The sequence below is a fragment of the Aythya marila genome (assembly GCF_965140915.1).
Source record: "Aythya marila genome assembly, chromosome: 3".
NCBI classification, from domain to species: domain Eukaryota; kingdom Metazoa; phylum Chordata; class Aves; order Anseriformes; family Anatidae; genus Aythya; species Aythya marila.
In genome coordinates this window covers 18,828,684-18,843,683 of record NC_139044.1, presented here as the reverse complement: position 1 = coordinate 18,843,683, position 15,000 = coordinate 18,828,684, and the positions used below count along the sequence as shown (strand labels likewise).

The 15,000-nt window shown below is 44.8% G+C and overlaps 1 protein-coding gene across 3 annotated transcripts in view; it reads right to left on the bottom strand.

Annotated features, from left to right (window-relative positions):
• The window catches only part of PROX1 (prospero homeobox 1), a 48,706-nt gene that overhangs the window by 12,196 nt on the left and 21,510 nt on the right, over positions 1-15,000 (bottom strand). The gene's annotated exons all lie outside the window — the stretch shown is intronic.

Sequence of the window (15,000 nt, the reverse complement as noted above, 5' to 3'; positions counted from 1 at the left end):
ATAGGTAACAGCAACCTCACTGTAGTAAAGTACCAAAATTTGGGTGGATGTTGGAAATAACGTAAGTGCTTCTTGGAGCAGATTTTCAAGCTCTCCTCAGGGATGGGATCGAGAGCCTCCCAACCACGCACAAGGCACCCTTAAAACTATTCACTTGGCTGGGGGCAGAGGGAGAGGATCAGACACTGGTTTTCAGTACGGGGTCCCATGTTTAGAAGTACCAAGACCAATGCAACCGTTCTAATATTGTAACAGCGTCAGACAACTGCTTGGCTGTAGTGCACAAAGCTGAAGATCCTTCAGACAGGGACAGCTGGGCTAAGCTCGAAACCTTTTCTCATACGATGTCTAATCTGCGTTAAACTTCAGCTCCATTTATATGATTAGGCTGGCCAGAGCGTACCTACAGACTTTGCCTGTGGTATTGTGCTGGAGTCTGATAGTGTGTTGTATTACTAATGTTCCAAGAGTAAACACACTTGTAGGAAACAGCTATAGTTCAAGGCTGCACTTTAAAAAAATAAATGTTTCATCAGTCTTAGCAAAGGAACAAACGGCAATAACACTCTGTATCATATTTTACAAAGCTTCAAAAGAACAATGTCCCGTTGAGTGAAATTCAGTAGCATTCTGTAAACATTAATTTAAGGAAATCAATAGGCTCTGTGAGCTAAAGCCATATTGCAAGATAAACTGGCTGGAGTGCTACTTTGTCAAACAGATTTTAGTTTTCTCGGCTAGATAAAGACGGTTTCAAAATGGGGTAACGTGTTGCAACCAAGGTTTGAAAACTATGTGGCCTTCAAACAGTCTGCTTGTTCCTACTACAAAGCTGGATAAACATACTTTAAAAATGATAAGATTGGGTCAGGATTGATTTTACTTTCAAATTTTATATAAAGTAGAATTCTTGGTGAATGTTTGTTTGGATTTTTTTGATCCTAATTATGAGCAGAAATAAACAAGTGCAGCACAGACAGCTCAAGATGTCAGGCTGCCAGCAGAAGTAAAATTACCCAGAGGTGGCTTTCCTTTTTTTTTTTTTTTTGTGTGTTTTTTTTTTTGCAATTGCAGGACTTCATGGATTTAAAAAATCTTTATTCATGTTGACCTGGTGGGCAACAAGTCGCCTTGCCAAATAGGAAAGCCAAAATCTCTTGTGGACTTGGGATCAGAGGTCTTCAGCTGGTGAAGGCTGCTCACGTTGCAGAGCGTAAGGTCGTGGAGAGGGGAGGTAAACAGGCTGGGGGGGAGGCCAGATTGCTCTTCGAGCTCTTCTAGGTGGATGGTCTGGGCAGTGACAGGAGAGGGGGGCTCCGCAGGGAGCCTCTTAATCCCAGGAAAAGACATAAAGAGCATCCATTATGGCAAGTGGTGGAGAACCTCTCCGGGATGACGAGTGAGTCCGTGCCGGGGGAGCAGTCTCACCATGTGCAGCTCCAGTGCAGATGGCTTTGCAGTGGGTGTGCAGTGGTCTGGACCAGCACAGGTGCAGCAAAGGCAGAAGATGATTCAGGGGAAATATTTATGCTAGAAGACCTTATACAAAGAACAAACTAGATGTGCACAAGCACCCCAAAGTCAGGGTGAGAACCTGACCTTGGCTGATAATGGGAATGAGATCCAGTGTTACAGAAGAGCTTTGGGGGCACAGCACAACCTTCTGAAAGGAGATGCTTGAGAAAGTCTACGTACATCACCCATGTGCAGCCCCGTGTCCCTTACTCACAGGATGAAGATTTAAGCCTGTGGGCTTTGGGGGCAAGCTGGCACCTAGATGTGTATTCCCATACTCACAGCCTGTCATGGAGGAAACCTATGGAGTGGTAGTCCCTTCCCAACCCTTCCCTTCCCCTAAGGCACCAACGCTGGAGCCAAGCCAGAAGGAACACAGCAAGGCACCTGGCTACTTCTGAGGCCACTTTCTTGTGGCTTGTGGGGAGGCAGGTGACACTGGGACACTGGTGTCTTTCCCCACGTGCATCCCACCGAGCCAGTGACCCCCTACTACACGAAGAGCTAGAAGCAGCCCATTTTCACCTATCCCACTCACCTACCTATCCCCGGGGCCCTCTGCTAAGCAGGGACTTGCACAGTTCACAGCTGCAGGCACTATTTCCCAGGCTAACCCTGTCCAGAGCTTCTCCTGCTCTCTCAAGGGCAGCATGTGTGCAATACCGTGCTGGTGTCCCAGTGTCCTGGCCCCTCGCATGTTTACCCAGCCCTTCCCCTCCCCTCACACATCCACATGCTCTCCTTCCCCGAGCGCGGCGAGCTGCTGCGTGGGACCATCTTAGTGCTGCGAGTTGGTGTGGCAGCATATCAAGCAGGAGGCTTTGGCTTCTGCACAGAATTTGGAGGCAGGTTTTGGAGTAAGTTGCTACACTTTTTGGCGCGAAAGCCACGGCAGCATATGGCCCAATGTTCTCGGTTTAAGTCTGACACTTAACATTATTTAACAGTTTCTGTGTTAGGTGCTTTATAAGGTAAAGGAAATTAACAATTTTCAGCTAATTAGATCACTCAATTGGCTGAACATCCTGGACACCTCTTAGAAAAAAATAGGTTGGCTCAGGCGATGGAAAGGCTAATGCCTCTTCCATTATCACTTATGAGGAGAGGGAAATAGTTGGAAAGGATGCTTTTACTTTAAAAACACAAATGAAAAATACCTCAGCCATTGGACACTTCCCTAAATACACTTTTCTCCCTACCAACACCTTTCTAGAGACCAGGGCACTGGTTTGCCCACTGCTACATGTGCCCCAGTCCCCTCTTGTGCCACCACGGTCTATGTTTATTGCTTTTGAGTTTGCTCTCACAGCTCTTGCTGTGCAAATCTGTTAAGAAACAGATTTTTGGGGAAGAGAAGAAGGTAGACAAGGAGTTGGGTGGCTGCTCAGCATGGTCTGCTGTCCTGCTGCCAGCCCCAGTACCACTGAAAGGGGATCCCACTCCTGTGGGACAGCACCAACACTGCAGTGCTGAGCCTGGTGTGCAGGAAGAGAAAAGCATTAGCCCGAGCCCAGCTTGGAAAGAAAAATTGGGAAAACAACAGAGGTTCCTTCTTGCAGTTCCTGTTATGCCAGAGCTTTTTCAGTCTTTGTAAAAAGCTGGAAAACACATGGCCCTCAAATGATTTAAGAATGCACTTTAAACCTGTTTGCCTGAAATGAAGCTGAGATGCCTTATCCCCCATGTGGGGTTTGGGGCACTACTAATCTACTGCTGGCTTACTGTTATCTCCTCCGCCAAGCTCACAAAAGGAGGGAGAACGGGCACGGCTCTTACAAGGAAAAAAAGCCTGACAGTGGGGCTGCTGAGATGTCTGATACTATCAGGGAAGTGAAAGTGGTAGCACAGTGAAAATGGATACTGCGCGATACATTAGATTTAATCACTTGCATTTCAATTAAGCTTTTCCACAAATAAAGCTTGGGAAGTACTCTGCAGGCTCCCCGGGCGGCTGGAGCACCGTCAGCGCTGCCGGCCCCGGCTGGAGGCAGGAAGGGAGCAGCACTTCCCAGCTCTACGGGCACAGACACATCGTCCCACACCTGCCTCCTGCTTGTCCCTGTGTGGCCAGTATGCCTGGAGGGTCTCTGCCCTGGCACTGCTGTGACCGTAGTTCAGGCACTGAGGCCACCCATCACAGAAATACACTTACTGCCCACTGCAAACACAACGGCCTCGGCAAGCCGGCTTTTAAGCAGAAAACTTGGTGAGACCCAAGAGCTGAGCGGGCTGGAGTAAAAGTAACAGACTTCCCATTTGACAATTTATTTAGACTTATTTGCACCTTGCAATTCGGTCCTCCCCTTTCCCCTTCCTCAAAAAATTATCGATAGCATGTAACTGGGGAGATGATTATCAAGCTTCCTTTGCTGCCTTGCTGATGAATTAGAGCTGCAATGAGACGTAGAGGCTTCTAATGGAAACTCTGATTGCCCTTAACGCACTGCATTGCCAATGGCACTGCTGCAGAGTGGAAAAATCACTAAGGCTCCCACGGCTTGTGATAGCTGGGGGTTTAGTATGTGTTGGGGAAAGTAAGGAAGGACCGCAGGAGGGGTCACTGTCACACCCAAGGTGTCTCATTCCGAACCTGGAGGAGAAATAAGACTCACACCCCCAACAGTCTGACAGTAACTCAGACCCACTGTGGGGAAATGCAATCTGCTGCAAGAGGCTGCTGACAACGCCAAGCGGCACATGATGTGCCCTGCTGCCAAATTCTGGCAGGTACTGTGCACAGGCGCCCACAAAAAACCTGCCCAGGGAAGTAAGTATGAGGATGACCACCCAATGCTGGCTCGCCCCCCAGCAGGACATCCTCCACTCTCAAGGTCTATTTCCATGCCTAAGAGAGCAGGGCATGTAGAAACTGCTAACCATGAGTAGAGAGGTTTGCAGAGCTCATAGTGCGTAGGGATTTTTTTTTTTTTAATTCAGCAGAATTTGGCCCTTTAGATGAAACATTAATGCTATAGCAGAAGCCCCAATTAAAGGCTTGTATATCTAAAGTACACCTCATAATGCATTCATAAAAACATCTAACAGTGAGTAAACATCAGTAATTGGTGTTGCTTACTCCTCTTCACTCTCCCCACCTCTCTGCATTGCAGTAACCTCCGTCGGCTGTGCCTGCCCCTGAAAAAGCCCCAGCGGTTTCCACAGTGCCCTTTCCCTGCTTGGTTTGTGTGTGCTGGGGCCAGGGGAGGCAGGGATGGGAAGCAGGTGGTGCTTAATCAGTCTGGCAGGGAAATGGCTGGTCACTGGGGTCCTTTTGGGGGTGGCATGAAGGTGGTAAGCGTGCCCTCTGGCAGTGGGAGACCTCCCTTCCTCTCTCCCATGGCAGAGGGTAGGGGCCAGGGAAGGAAATTGCGCATGGTTTGTGGGCACGGGATGCTGTAAATGAAGCAGCCCCACCAGCCCAGGCTTCCCCCTAGACTATCTCTGCTGAGCTCCTGCCCAGTGTAGCTGTGCACGTCTGGATGGAGCCCACCGTGATGGGATGAACTGCTCCAGCCAGAGCTGTGCGGCTGTAGGCATCCAGTTACCAGGTCCAGTGCGGGACCAGCGAACCTTGTGAGGTCGGAAGACAAAGTCTTCAGCCCTAATGGACTGAGCTGCCTCTCGTTTGACTCCTCTCTAGCCCTTGCGGAAGGAAACGGTGCGGCTGCAGACGGCGCTGGATGAGATAACCTCGAGGCTGGGCCCGATGGAGCCAGCCCTCTCCGCAATTGCATGAGATAAGCCACTTCGGCTTCTCCCTGAACACTGATACTTGGCAGTTAAAGGGCTTTTCTTTTCAGTGTTGATTTCCCCTCTCTCCTGTGGAAAAGTTTCTGAAGTTGTAGACTACTGCTTTAAATGCATTTATGCGTCTACATCATCATTGTCCCCTAAGCCTCAATCAGTCCCGCAGCCTTTCTGCTGAGCAACAGAGATCGTGTCTCCCCGCTCTGCTGCTCTCTACATAGCCCCTCCGTTGCATGCAGAAGCAACTTCCAGGCCGTACCATTGAGCACTTTTGGACTACTGCATGGCTACAGCTTCCTCTGATGGCACATTTCCACCAGCGCCTTGAAACCGTGCCCCCCAAGGGCAGTTCACGAGTCCCGCTGGTAGCACAGTGAAACAAGGCAGCACCAGGCTGTGCAACTTCCCCCTCTGCAGATAAGAAGGATGAACCTTGCCCCTTCCAGATCCACAGGGAGAAACCATCTCCAGTATGTCGATTACCTTCATTCAGTTGGCCCTTCTGGCTGTCCCTCTCTCTCACCCAGCCATGCACACGCGTCAGGAAGGCGCTGGGCTCTGTCTCTGCACTACAAAATTCAGCAATACGCCAGTCCTGCCACAAGCTCTGCGTAGCTACGAAGTGCCCCATGATGCTAAATACTCCCTCTCTCTTAGACTGAGTAGTGTTTTTTAACTGCAGTCCTTGCATTATTGTCGTCACTTCAGTATGGTACTGAGACGTGGCTCCTGCAGCTCCCAGGTTCTCTCTCATGCAGGTGATGGGGACAGAGTCCCCGTGGACCTCTGCGATGTTCTGCCATTGCTTCCTCTTGGGCTCAGCATTTCACTTCTACAGATTTAAGCATCTTTCAAAATAACATCTCCATTGCATTAGGCTGGAGATCACAAGGTTTTGTGACTCTGCTAAACCTCTCTCCCAGTTTCCAAAGGTCATGGAAAATCCCTAATTCATGTTATGAGGACCCGACCCTCATCCATTTTAAAACACCTTGAGGATACCGAGCAGTGCTCTGCTTGAAGGTGACCTACTCAAAGTCCTACAGGAGGGGCAACCTTATCTGTATGACTTCTGTTAAAGTCAGTCACACAGCCCAGACCCTGCACCATGAGACGGTATTGGCTGGGACCTCCTCTTTTGGCAAGAGCCCCTTACAAAAATAAAAACAACGCCCCCCTCTACCCCACAGCCATAAACATGATGGCTCCATGGCTCCAAATCTAGGTCTGCAATCAATTTTTCATTTTAAAATAAACAAATGAAACTTTTTTTTTTTCAATTAACATTTAACAAATATTCACACACTTGACTGTATAGTGATACAACAAAAGACAGCTCTTCAGCTGGCACGCATTAATTAGCTCCTCTGACTGCTGGAGCTGATTTACACCAAAACTGAGAATCCAGCCCAGAATTTAGTTCAGTACCATGTAAAAAAAGTGCGGGGTGGGTGGGATGTGGATGGCAAAATCTTAGAAAACTAGCAGCTAGCCCACTAGTTCAAATCTCTCTGGTATGATAGTTACATAGAAGAGCTTCGATAAAGTTTAGAAGATCAAACATTTTCTTCAGTTTTCACAGTACAAAATGTTCTATGCCCTTTAATGTGAAAAAAGGAGTAAGAACACACAGCTTATAAGAAATTTCAGTCGATCAGGTCTTACAAACTCTCTTCTCCTTCACTGGAAGGTGCCGCTTCTGCATGAAAAATTTAGCTGTGTTGTCTAAAAGAAATAAAGCCTGGAAGAATAACGTGCAACTTGCATGTTACCCACTACACCACAACTAGAATTTACTAGATGGTAAGAGAAATCATTGGTTTCGTAATTTTTTTCTTATTCTTTTTTTTTCTTTTTTTTTTTTTTTTTTCCGAACGACAAGTTTTAAAATATTGCCACTGACTGGAACTGCCTAGCCTAACAAATTCTTTCTGTGCAGGATGAATGAAAAAGGGTTTAAGCTTGAGAGGAGTAAGACTTTACTCTTGTGAGGAATAACATGGGTTAAAATTCACCTTGCTTCTCACTCCTCATCCAGGATGGATTTTTGGAGAACCCAAATACAGACATCTGGAAATCAGTTTTGCACAGAAAAATAGAAAACAGGGAAGAACTAGGAAGATGAATAAAGGCTCATCACAGACACAAAAGAACAGAGCAAAAAGAAGCTTGGATTTGGGTATTCTTGTCTGGCAAGGAGGCAGGCAGTAAGGCTAATGAAGCATTTGCGTTATGGGACGTATGCCAGCGTAACAAAGAAGATGTGCATCAGCTCTGCAGATGTGCCAAAGCCCCCAGAGCAAAATAATGACATAATCACCATCAGTGTCACAGACCAGACTGTACACAAGGTGACATGGGAGAGAATAAATAAGAGTCTTTAGAGGCCTGCAGTACACACACGGGAAGGAATAGCCATTCCTCACAACTGCCACAAGAGAGTGGCGAGAGGTTGAGTATAATGTGTGCAGCTAGCAAAAGAAATCTTGAATTGTGCAAGGCTAGCGCACTATAAATTGGTGCTTTTCTCCATCTCCAGTTGACGTTTCAATTCCCACTACCCCTTGTTGAATGCAAAATGAAATGGCAGTAGGAGTCGGAAGAGTTTGCCAAGTTGTGTTTTGTTTTGTTTTTGTTGTTTTTTGTGTTTGTTTTTTTTTTTTTTTTGGAAAGGGGTTGTTTTGTTTGAGAAGAGGACGGGGCAATAAGGATGAGTACCAGTAAACAACTGTAAAAACAAAAAAAAAGAGAGAGAGAGCGAGAGAGAGAGACAAAAAAACCTCACCCAAAGCAAAGCACGGCACACCACCACTCCACGCACACAGAGGCGCACGCACAGAAACCCTGCACCATTCGGCTGGAACAATCCTAGGATTCCCCCAGAGCAAAATTAGAAACAAACAAGGACAGGTTTCGCTTTTTTTCGGGGGCTGCACTTTCTGGTTTACTGTTATTCATGAACTAAACCAGGAAAAATCCCACTAAAATTATTTTCCACGCTAAAGGACGAGATTACTATTTTATTGATCAGTAATAAAACACCGCTTAGGGCAATTTACTACTTAACATGTTATTTGCGGTGGGGAGTAATCTGAAAAGCTCTGAGTACCCTTAAATCATTTCACAACAGCTCTTCCTGCGTAAAAGCACGCGCTTGCCTCAGTACGGCTGGGCGATGCAGTAGCGTGTTGTTTTTTTGTTTTTTTTTAACAGGACTTTTTGACGGATTTTTTTAAAGGGAGCATTTGTCTGCTGGAGCAGAGCAGCCCTGACAGTCGTTCACGGGGCTGCCTGGGTGAACGGTAACAGAGAAGGAGGTTGGCTGAAGGCGCCACCAGGGCTCTGGCAGAAGGAACACTCAAGTACGTAATTGTTCGCAGGATCAGGCCCTACAAGAGGAGCTCAGAAGAACAAAGCACTTGGCTTCACCAGTGTCCCTTTTCATTGCTTCTAATGAAAGATTCATAAGAATAACTTTAATTTTTTATGATCTTTTTTTTGCATTACTGTATTAGCTGCATCTTCTTTGTACGTAATTTCTTCTTAAATACAGAAAACCTGTTTCCAAACGCCAGGCTTAATAACTTAATCAGTACAATAATTGATCTTGATTGTTGTGCAGTCCTTCTTAACATTAAGGAAGTGAGATGGAGCCCAGAAAATGTTTTATATGATTATCCTGTGTCATTGCAAAGCGATGTATTTCTGTAGAATGCAGGTAAAGGTCCAGAGTGCAGTCCTTTTTTTTTTTTTTTTTTTTTGCGATTAAAAAAAAAAATTAATACCTCCCTAATTTGCTAGTTAAACTGTTCAGTGGAAGAATTATTGTATTTGTCTTTTTTGGCTTCGCCCAATTAATTGGAGCAGTAACATAACGATTGTTAATAAACAGCCCTAATTTGACTATACTTCTTGCATATCTACTAACCATACCATATATTTGTTCAGCGTACCATCGGGGAGAACAGGGAAGCATGTATATAATTTCATCCTGTGGTATATGAAGTTTAATAATTATGCCACAGAGGAATCTAAATTAATAGCAGAAGGCATAACAATATTAATAATCTGCTTAGCAAACTCCAGCTTCTTTGCACTTTGATGTTATGAGCAGAGACAGGAGGAACTGTGGCAGTTTTTTAAATTGGGTGAGTGTTTGTTTCTGTTACAGCTCACACCAGCGCTTTCTTTCATGCTTTTTCTACTACGCATCCTTCTTCCCTCTAAGAAAAAAAAAACACAAACAAACCACAAAACCAAAACAACAGAAAGAAGCAAAAACACAGAGCAACTCAACAAACAAACCAACGCTTATTTGGTGCGTTTCGATCAAAGCTGGCTGATCGAATCTTTCATTTATTTACCAAAGTTTCATGGCAGCCATTCTTCATAATTACAGCAGGGTTGCAATTTTTTTCCCCCCCTTGCATAAAGGAGAAGGGGTTCTGAGAAAGTTTTTAATTAGCTAAATAGGTCTGTGTAATCTAGATGAAATAAACACGCCCGTTTGAAAAGGTTGTTAGAAGTTTTGCAGCCATTTAATCCATAGATGGCTGAACACAATGATACCTTCCGCAGACAGCCACCGCCACCACCAGCAGCTGTTAGAAGAGAGCTTGCTCCCTGCTCCTATTGATAACCCTTTGTGGAACGAAGAAAAAGAGCTGAGGGAAGGAGAACTGAATGTCAGACAATAGACATCGCTACACACACTGTCTCTGAACTTTCCTCATCTCTGAAGGACAATTAATTATGAAGGCCTTTGGGGTAGGTCGAAGCAAGGGAAAACCTACTGCTGGCCCAGCACTCCAGCCGCTATCTCTGTGTTTGTTAAATGGTCGTGCCTGTTGGGGAACCAGAGTAGCAGCCACCAAAATAGCCAATAGATCATTTAGGAAAAAGAGAGCAAAAGATTTTTTTATGTGTGCCTGTCCTTGTATAATTCTATTCTCACTGTGAAATCATCCATACACAAAACACAAGGACAATTTTTTTTTTTTTTTTAGAAGAGCCACAGGGTAGGTTACAGTCAGAAACGGCCTCTCAGTGGTGTGTTAAAAAGGATGGTCTTTTCACCAAATCATTTCACAGAGGCAAAACAGACAAACACAAAGAGTTGAGACTTTTTCTCCTACATTAAATAGAGTAACTGATAAGGTCAGACATATGATACCTAAAGACATGAATCTGTGAACTCTTGAAGTCAAAGGACTTCTCTGTGCAAAGGAACAATCTTTCAAAGGAAATAGATCATAGAACTCCACTGAATCCCCTTTAAACTTTATGAAGCAGGAGGAGAAAAAGCTCTAAGTAGGGAAGCTTGACAGAAGAGCCTTGAACTATTTTCTGAAGGAAAGATGAGACCCTCCCTAGGCTGCCACAAAACATCTTTTTTTTTCTAAAGGCTCTTCTGAACTTTGATATGTGCCAAGACACCGCTATTGAAAGCTGTATAATTATGTGCTATAGCCACTGTAGAAAATGCTTTGTTCACCACAACAAAGAACAATAAGCAAAGTAAAGTGACATTACACTGTATCTTTTTCTTTAAGAATGTTGAGAAAGGTCACGGTACGTTATAACTAATAAAGCTGTTGAGTAAGGAAGTTTAAAGTTGATCTTGCTGTGCTTAAATGTAACCCAATGACAAAAAGGCAGAGGGAACTAAAATTGTAATGACATTAAAAAATAGATCATATATCAATGTGCCAACTTCATTATACAAACACCTTGAATCCAGAGGACACAAACATAAAAAACGAGCGTAGTCCTGCAACAGTATTCCTCCTGCGATTCCTCCCTAATAGCTTCCAACTACAATCTGCAGTTCCACCAACTGCAAAAGCTGATTAACCAGCATTAATTGATACGTGTGCTGCACAGCCCTTCTACTGAAAGCCGTGGATTTTGTTACTCGATTTACAAATCAGCTTCGACTCCTGTGCAGTTTTCAAGGAAAGCTTTGCTGTTTCACAAGAGCGCCTCTTCAAAATTAAAACAAAACAAAACAAAACAAAACAAAACAAAAGGAAAAAGGCCTGAGGGCATCAATTAAATTTCCCGAAAGCAAGAAGATTTTTAAGTGAGAAGGAAGTTCCATCTAGATATATGTTTTAGTTTCTCTTCAGGGGAATCGGGACAGTTACGTCTGCTATTCTCAAATTGCAAATTCAGCTTTATTCTCCTTGCAGCAGACTGCAAGAGAGAGGCCTTCCGACTTTTTCTTTAAGAATGCTGAGAATGATGTCGAAACACTACAACAATAAACCCCTTGAATGAGGAAGTCTACAGCTGAGGAAAAAAATGCGAGGAGTGTAATACTAAAATAAACAACTGTCCCATTAGCCTGTGCCCACTTCTGGTCCCATTACAAGTGCGCAGATCGCCGCTGCAGCTTGCAAAGAAAGAGCACGCAAGCTTTGAGATGGAAGTTAGCAAGTTATTGACTTGATTTTCAGTTCTCTGGAGACCACTTTACACTGCTCGAGTTGTGTAAAGGAGCATTAGGGTGGTTATAAATTCTCCCTTACAGTGCCTTCGTATTGCAAAAACATGTGTACATGGTCTCAGTTTAAATAAGAATCAGGTTCAAAGGCTTTAATTCTCCTTCTGATGAACCCTAATTCAGTTTGAGATGAATCCTGCAGGAAGGACACGGGTTCCTAAAATAGGCACATGAGTGGCCGGAATTTTCAATAATTTAGGATGTCTTGATTTTTGGATGCAGTAATGGGCACACGTCATTGTCAGGGAATGGACCATCGAGGACCTCCTGACAAAGTGGCTCTCAATGACACATCTCCAGTTGAGCATCTCAAAATGGACCTGGCCTAAACCCATCATCACTTCTGAAAATTTTGGCAGCCAGCGTTCCTCTCAAGAGCTCATGGACCACTTATGTGACTGGGTTATTACTTGGACTTCATAGGTGGTGTTACTTGAATTGCTTTAATTAATCCCATTGATGGTTATGGGACTAACTCAAAGCTCTTTAAGATAACCATTCTGCTAAGACTTGAGCACAACCAGCCTCAATTAGGTTTTTCCTCACCACTATGATTCTCCCCTGCCAAAAGCAGAGGCAACTTCCTAAAAATGTTTTTCACCTTGGGGCGTTCCCATGGGCTATGTGCAGGAGCGTAGTGAGCGTATGCGGCAGGCAGGAGGGAGGGAATCGAGGAAAATGCCTTGCATGGGCGGACTGAGCCTGGGATTTCAGAGCTGGGGCTGGGTTGTTAAATGTGTACAAGGAAAAGGACCATGCAGAGAGATGTTAATGTACAGAGGATGACAGTAACTACAAAAAATGCCAGGGAAAACGGCTGATGGAGGAACGGGAGCCAAAGCAAGGATAAAATCCAGGTACTATCCTCAGGCCAATTTCTTTTGCTTGGTTTAAGTAAATAAATTGAAAAGAAAAAATAACCATATTTTTATTTTATCTGGCTTTTTATTTTATCTGGCAGCATGGTGTCCCCCTCACTTGAAACCACCCTGTCACAGTTACAACTGTGAGTGCTGATGCTCTTTTTTAGGACAGATTTTGAAAGAGAGTTACAAAATGATTTGGGATTATTTTTTCTTTTCATGCATGGCAACAATACCTGACTTTTGTTACTGCAGCTGGCATTCAAAAAGCCTATGGCAGCACCACAGATGAGACTGATATCAAGTGGCACTGCAAGCTGTCCTCTCTTTCTGACCAACTTCGTTCGGCACTTGTGCTGGGACACTGACATTTGCGGCTTTCATTCACCAGGACAAGCCGCCTTCTCCCTCTTTGGCAGAACTGCCCCAGAAGAGAGAAGCATCTTCATTTTTCATTAAAAAAAAAAAAAAAAAGAAGAAAAAAAAAAGAAAAAGAAAAAGCTTTTTTTCCCCCCTCTTTCAAGACTCTTTTTCAAATTGTTCTGTGCAGCTACGCTCAGCACAAGTTCCTCCAGCGAACCCCACAGCAGGAGAGAGAAGCGTGGAAGCCGCCACACACACGTCCACACACGTGTGCACACAAAACACGGGCAGAGCTGCACGGCGCGGGAGGAGGCGTTGTATCTCTCTCTGGCTCGCAGCCACAAGGGTACAATGGCAAGGCTAAAAACGATAGGGCATGTGGTTTGTTAAACATCTTATTTGACTTTGCTAAAAGCTGTCAGTTCCACTGCACCGGGAGAGAAACACGGTATCACAGATTCCTGAGCAAATCAATGGCACAGCTTGATACGGACCAAACGCACGTTTTAGCTTTATCATTTTTTTTTCCCTAATAGTCAATTTAGGAATATTAAAGTACATGCACAAATTTCACCCAAGAAGAAATAAAGGTGGAGGGTTTAGGAAGAGTAGTGGATTTGATTTAAGAGGAACAGCCTATCAAACTAATCAGAAGATCAGCAACGCATCACTGAAGTATGGAAAGAAGGAACTTTGATGACGCTAAATATGGCAAATGCTCAGTTTGCTAAATCCCTTTGGATCCAATTTCAACATTACAGTAGTTGTCATTTTTGCCTTGCAGCTCGTGGGGGAGGGACTGAGCATTTATCGGAAAAGTTACATAGGCTACACTAAAAACTGCACTGTGCAGCCTAATGATCTCGTAACTGCTGGGTCTTCAGAGCAAAACCAAGATTTGAACCTCTGGGAAATTCTCATTATATGAGATAACACACGAGAGGCTGCGTGAAAGGATCTGCAAATCACCGCCGTTTATAACATGCCAGAAGGCCTTTTCCTCCATGATAGAGGAAAAAGCAAGGGGCTCCCGTTGCCGAGAGGAGGAAACAGCCACCAGTGGCAGCGCTAAACATGAGATTCCTATTTTCTTATCTGCCTGAAAACACCTATATGTTCCCCACGTTTCTTCACTGAAGTAATCCATTGTCATCAACATTGCAACTAACGCTTTGAAAAGCAGACATTAGTGCCTGAAATCATAAAGGATCAAGACTTTTGGAGCACAAAGATCGTTGCAACCTAGGCTCTGCAAACAGGATAAAAGTTGCGATGACAAGAAGAAAACCTTGAGGGAATTTAAACACTCTTTGATGGAAGAGAAGTTAGTAACACCTGCCCCTTTGTGTGTTTCCCTTTCTTTTCCTGTGCTTCCCTGTCACATCTTGGCATCCACAGAGCCTGAGCCCCTTGGGGGCCTGGGGGTGCTGGCATAAAAGTCTGGGTATCGTCAGCTGTAACAAAGGGCAGAGCCCCCGGGGAGCATCCTGATTCACCTGTCCTGTCCATGCAACCTCTCTCCTAGGAAACACTGCTCTGAGCAAGCTCCTCTTAGAGATTTTTTTACACTACCTGAACTTAAGTACTGTGAAAATGATCACCACTAAAAATCCCCCAGAAGGATTTAGGTGGGAAACCATCCACCTTATGCTGATGAATGTCACTTCTGCTACAGGATGGGGCTCAAAACGCAACTTGCCACTGAATGACGGGTGCAGACAAAAATCATAATAAAACGAACACCACTACAACTTTCCCACTGCTCTTGATCAAGAGCTGGGATTCCTTCCGCCTCCCCTCACACATTCAAGCACGTGGTCACCTCTGAGGATCTGCACCATGCACAGTGCCCATGGAAGTGCCCAGGGCTGGTAAACAGGAGACTTCATCAAAGCTACCAACCCGTTTTGAGAGAAAACACAGCGTGTTTACCTCGAGTAATCATTTTATCCTGTAGCTTGACAAAGCAAGTGCATTTCAGCTCTGTAAGTCACATGAGGAAAGCAG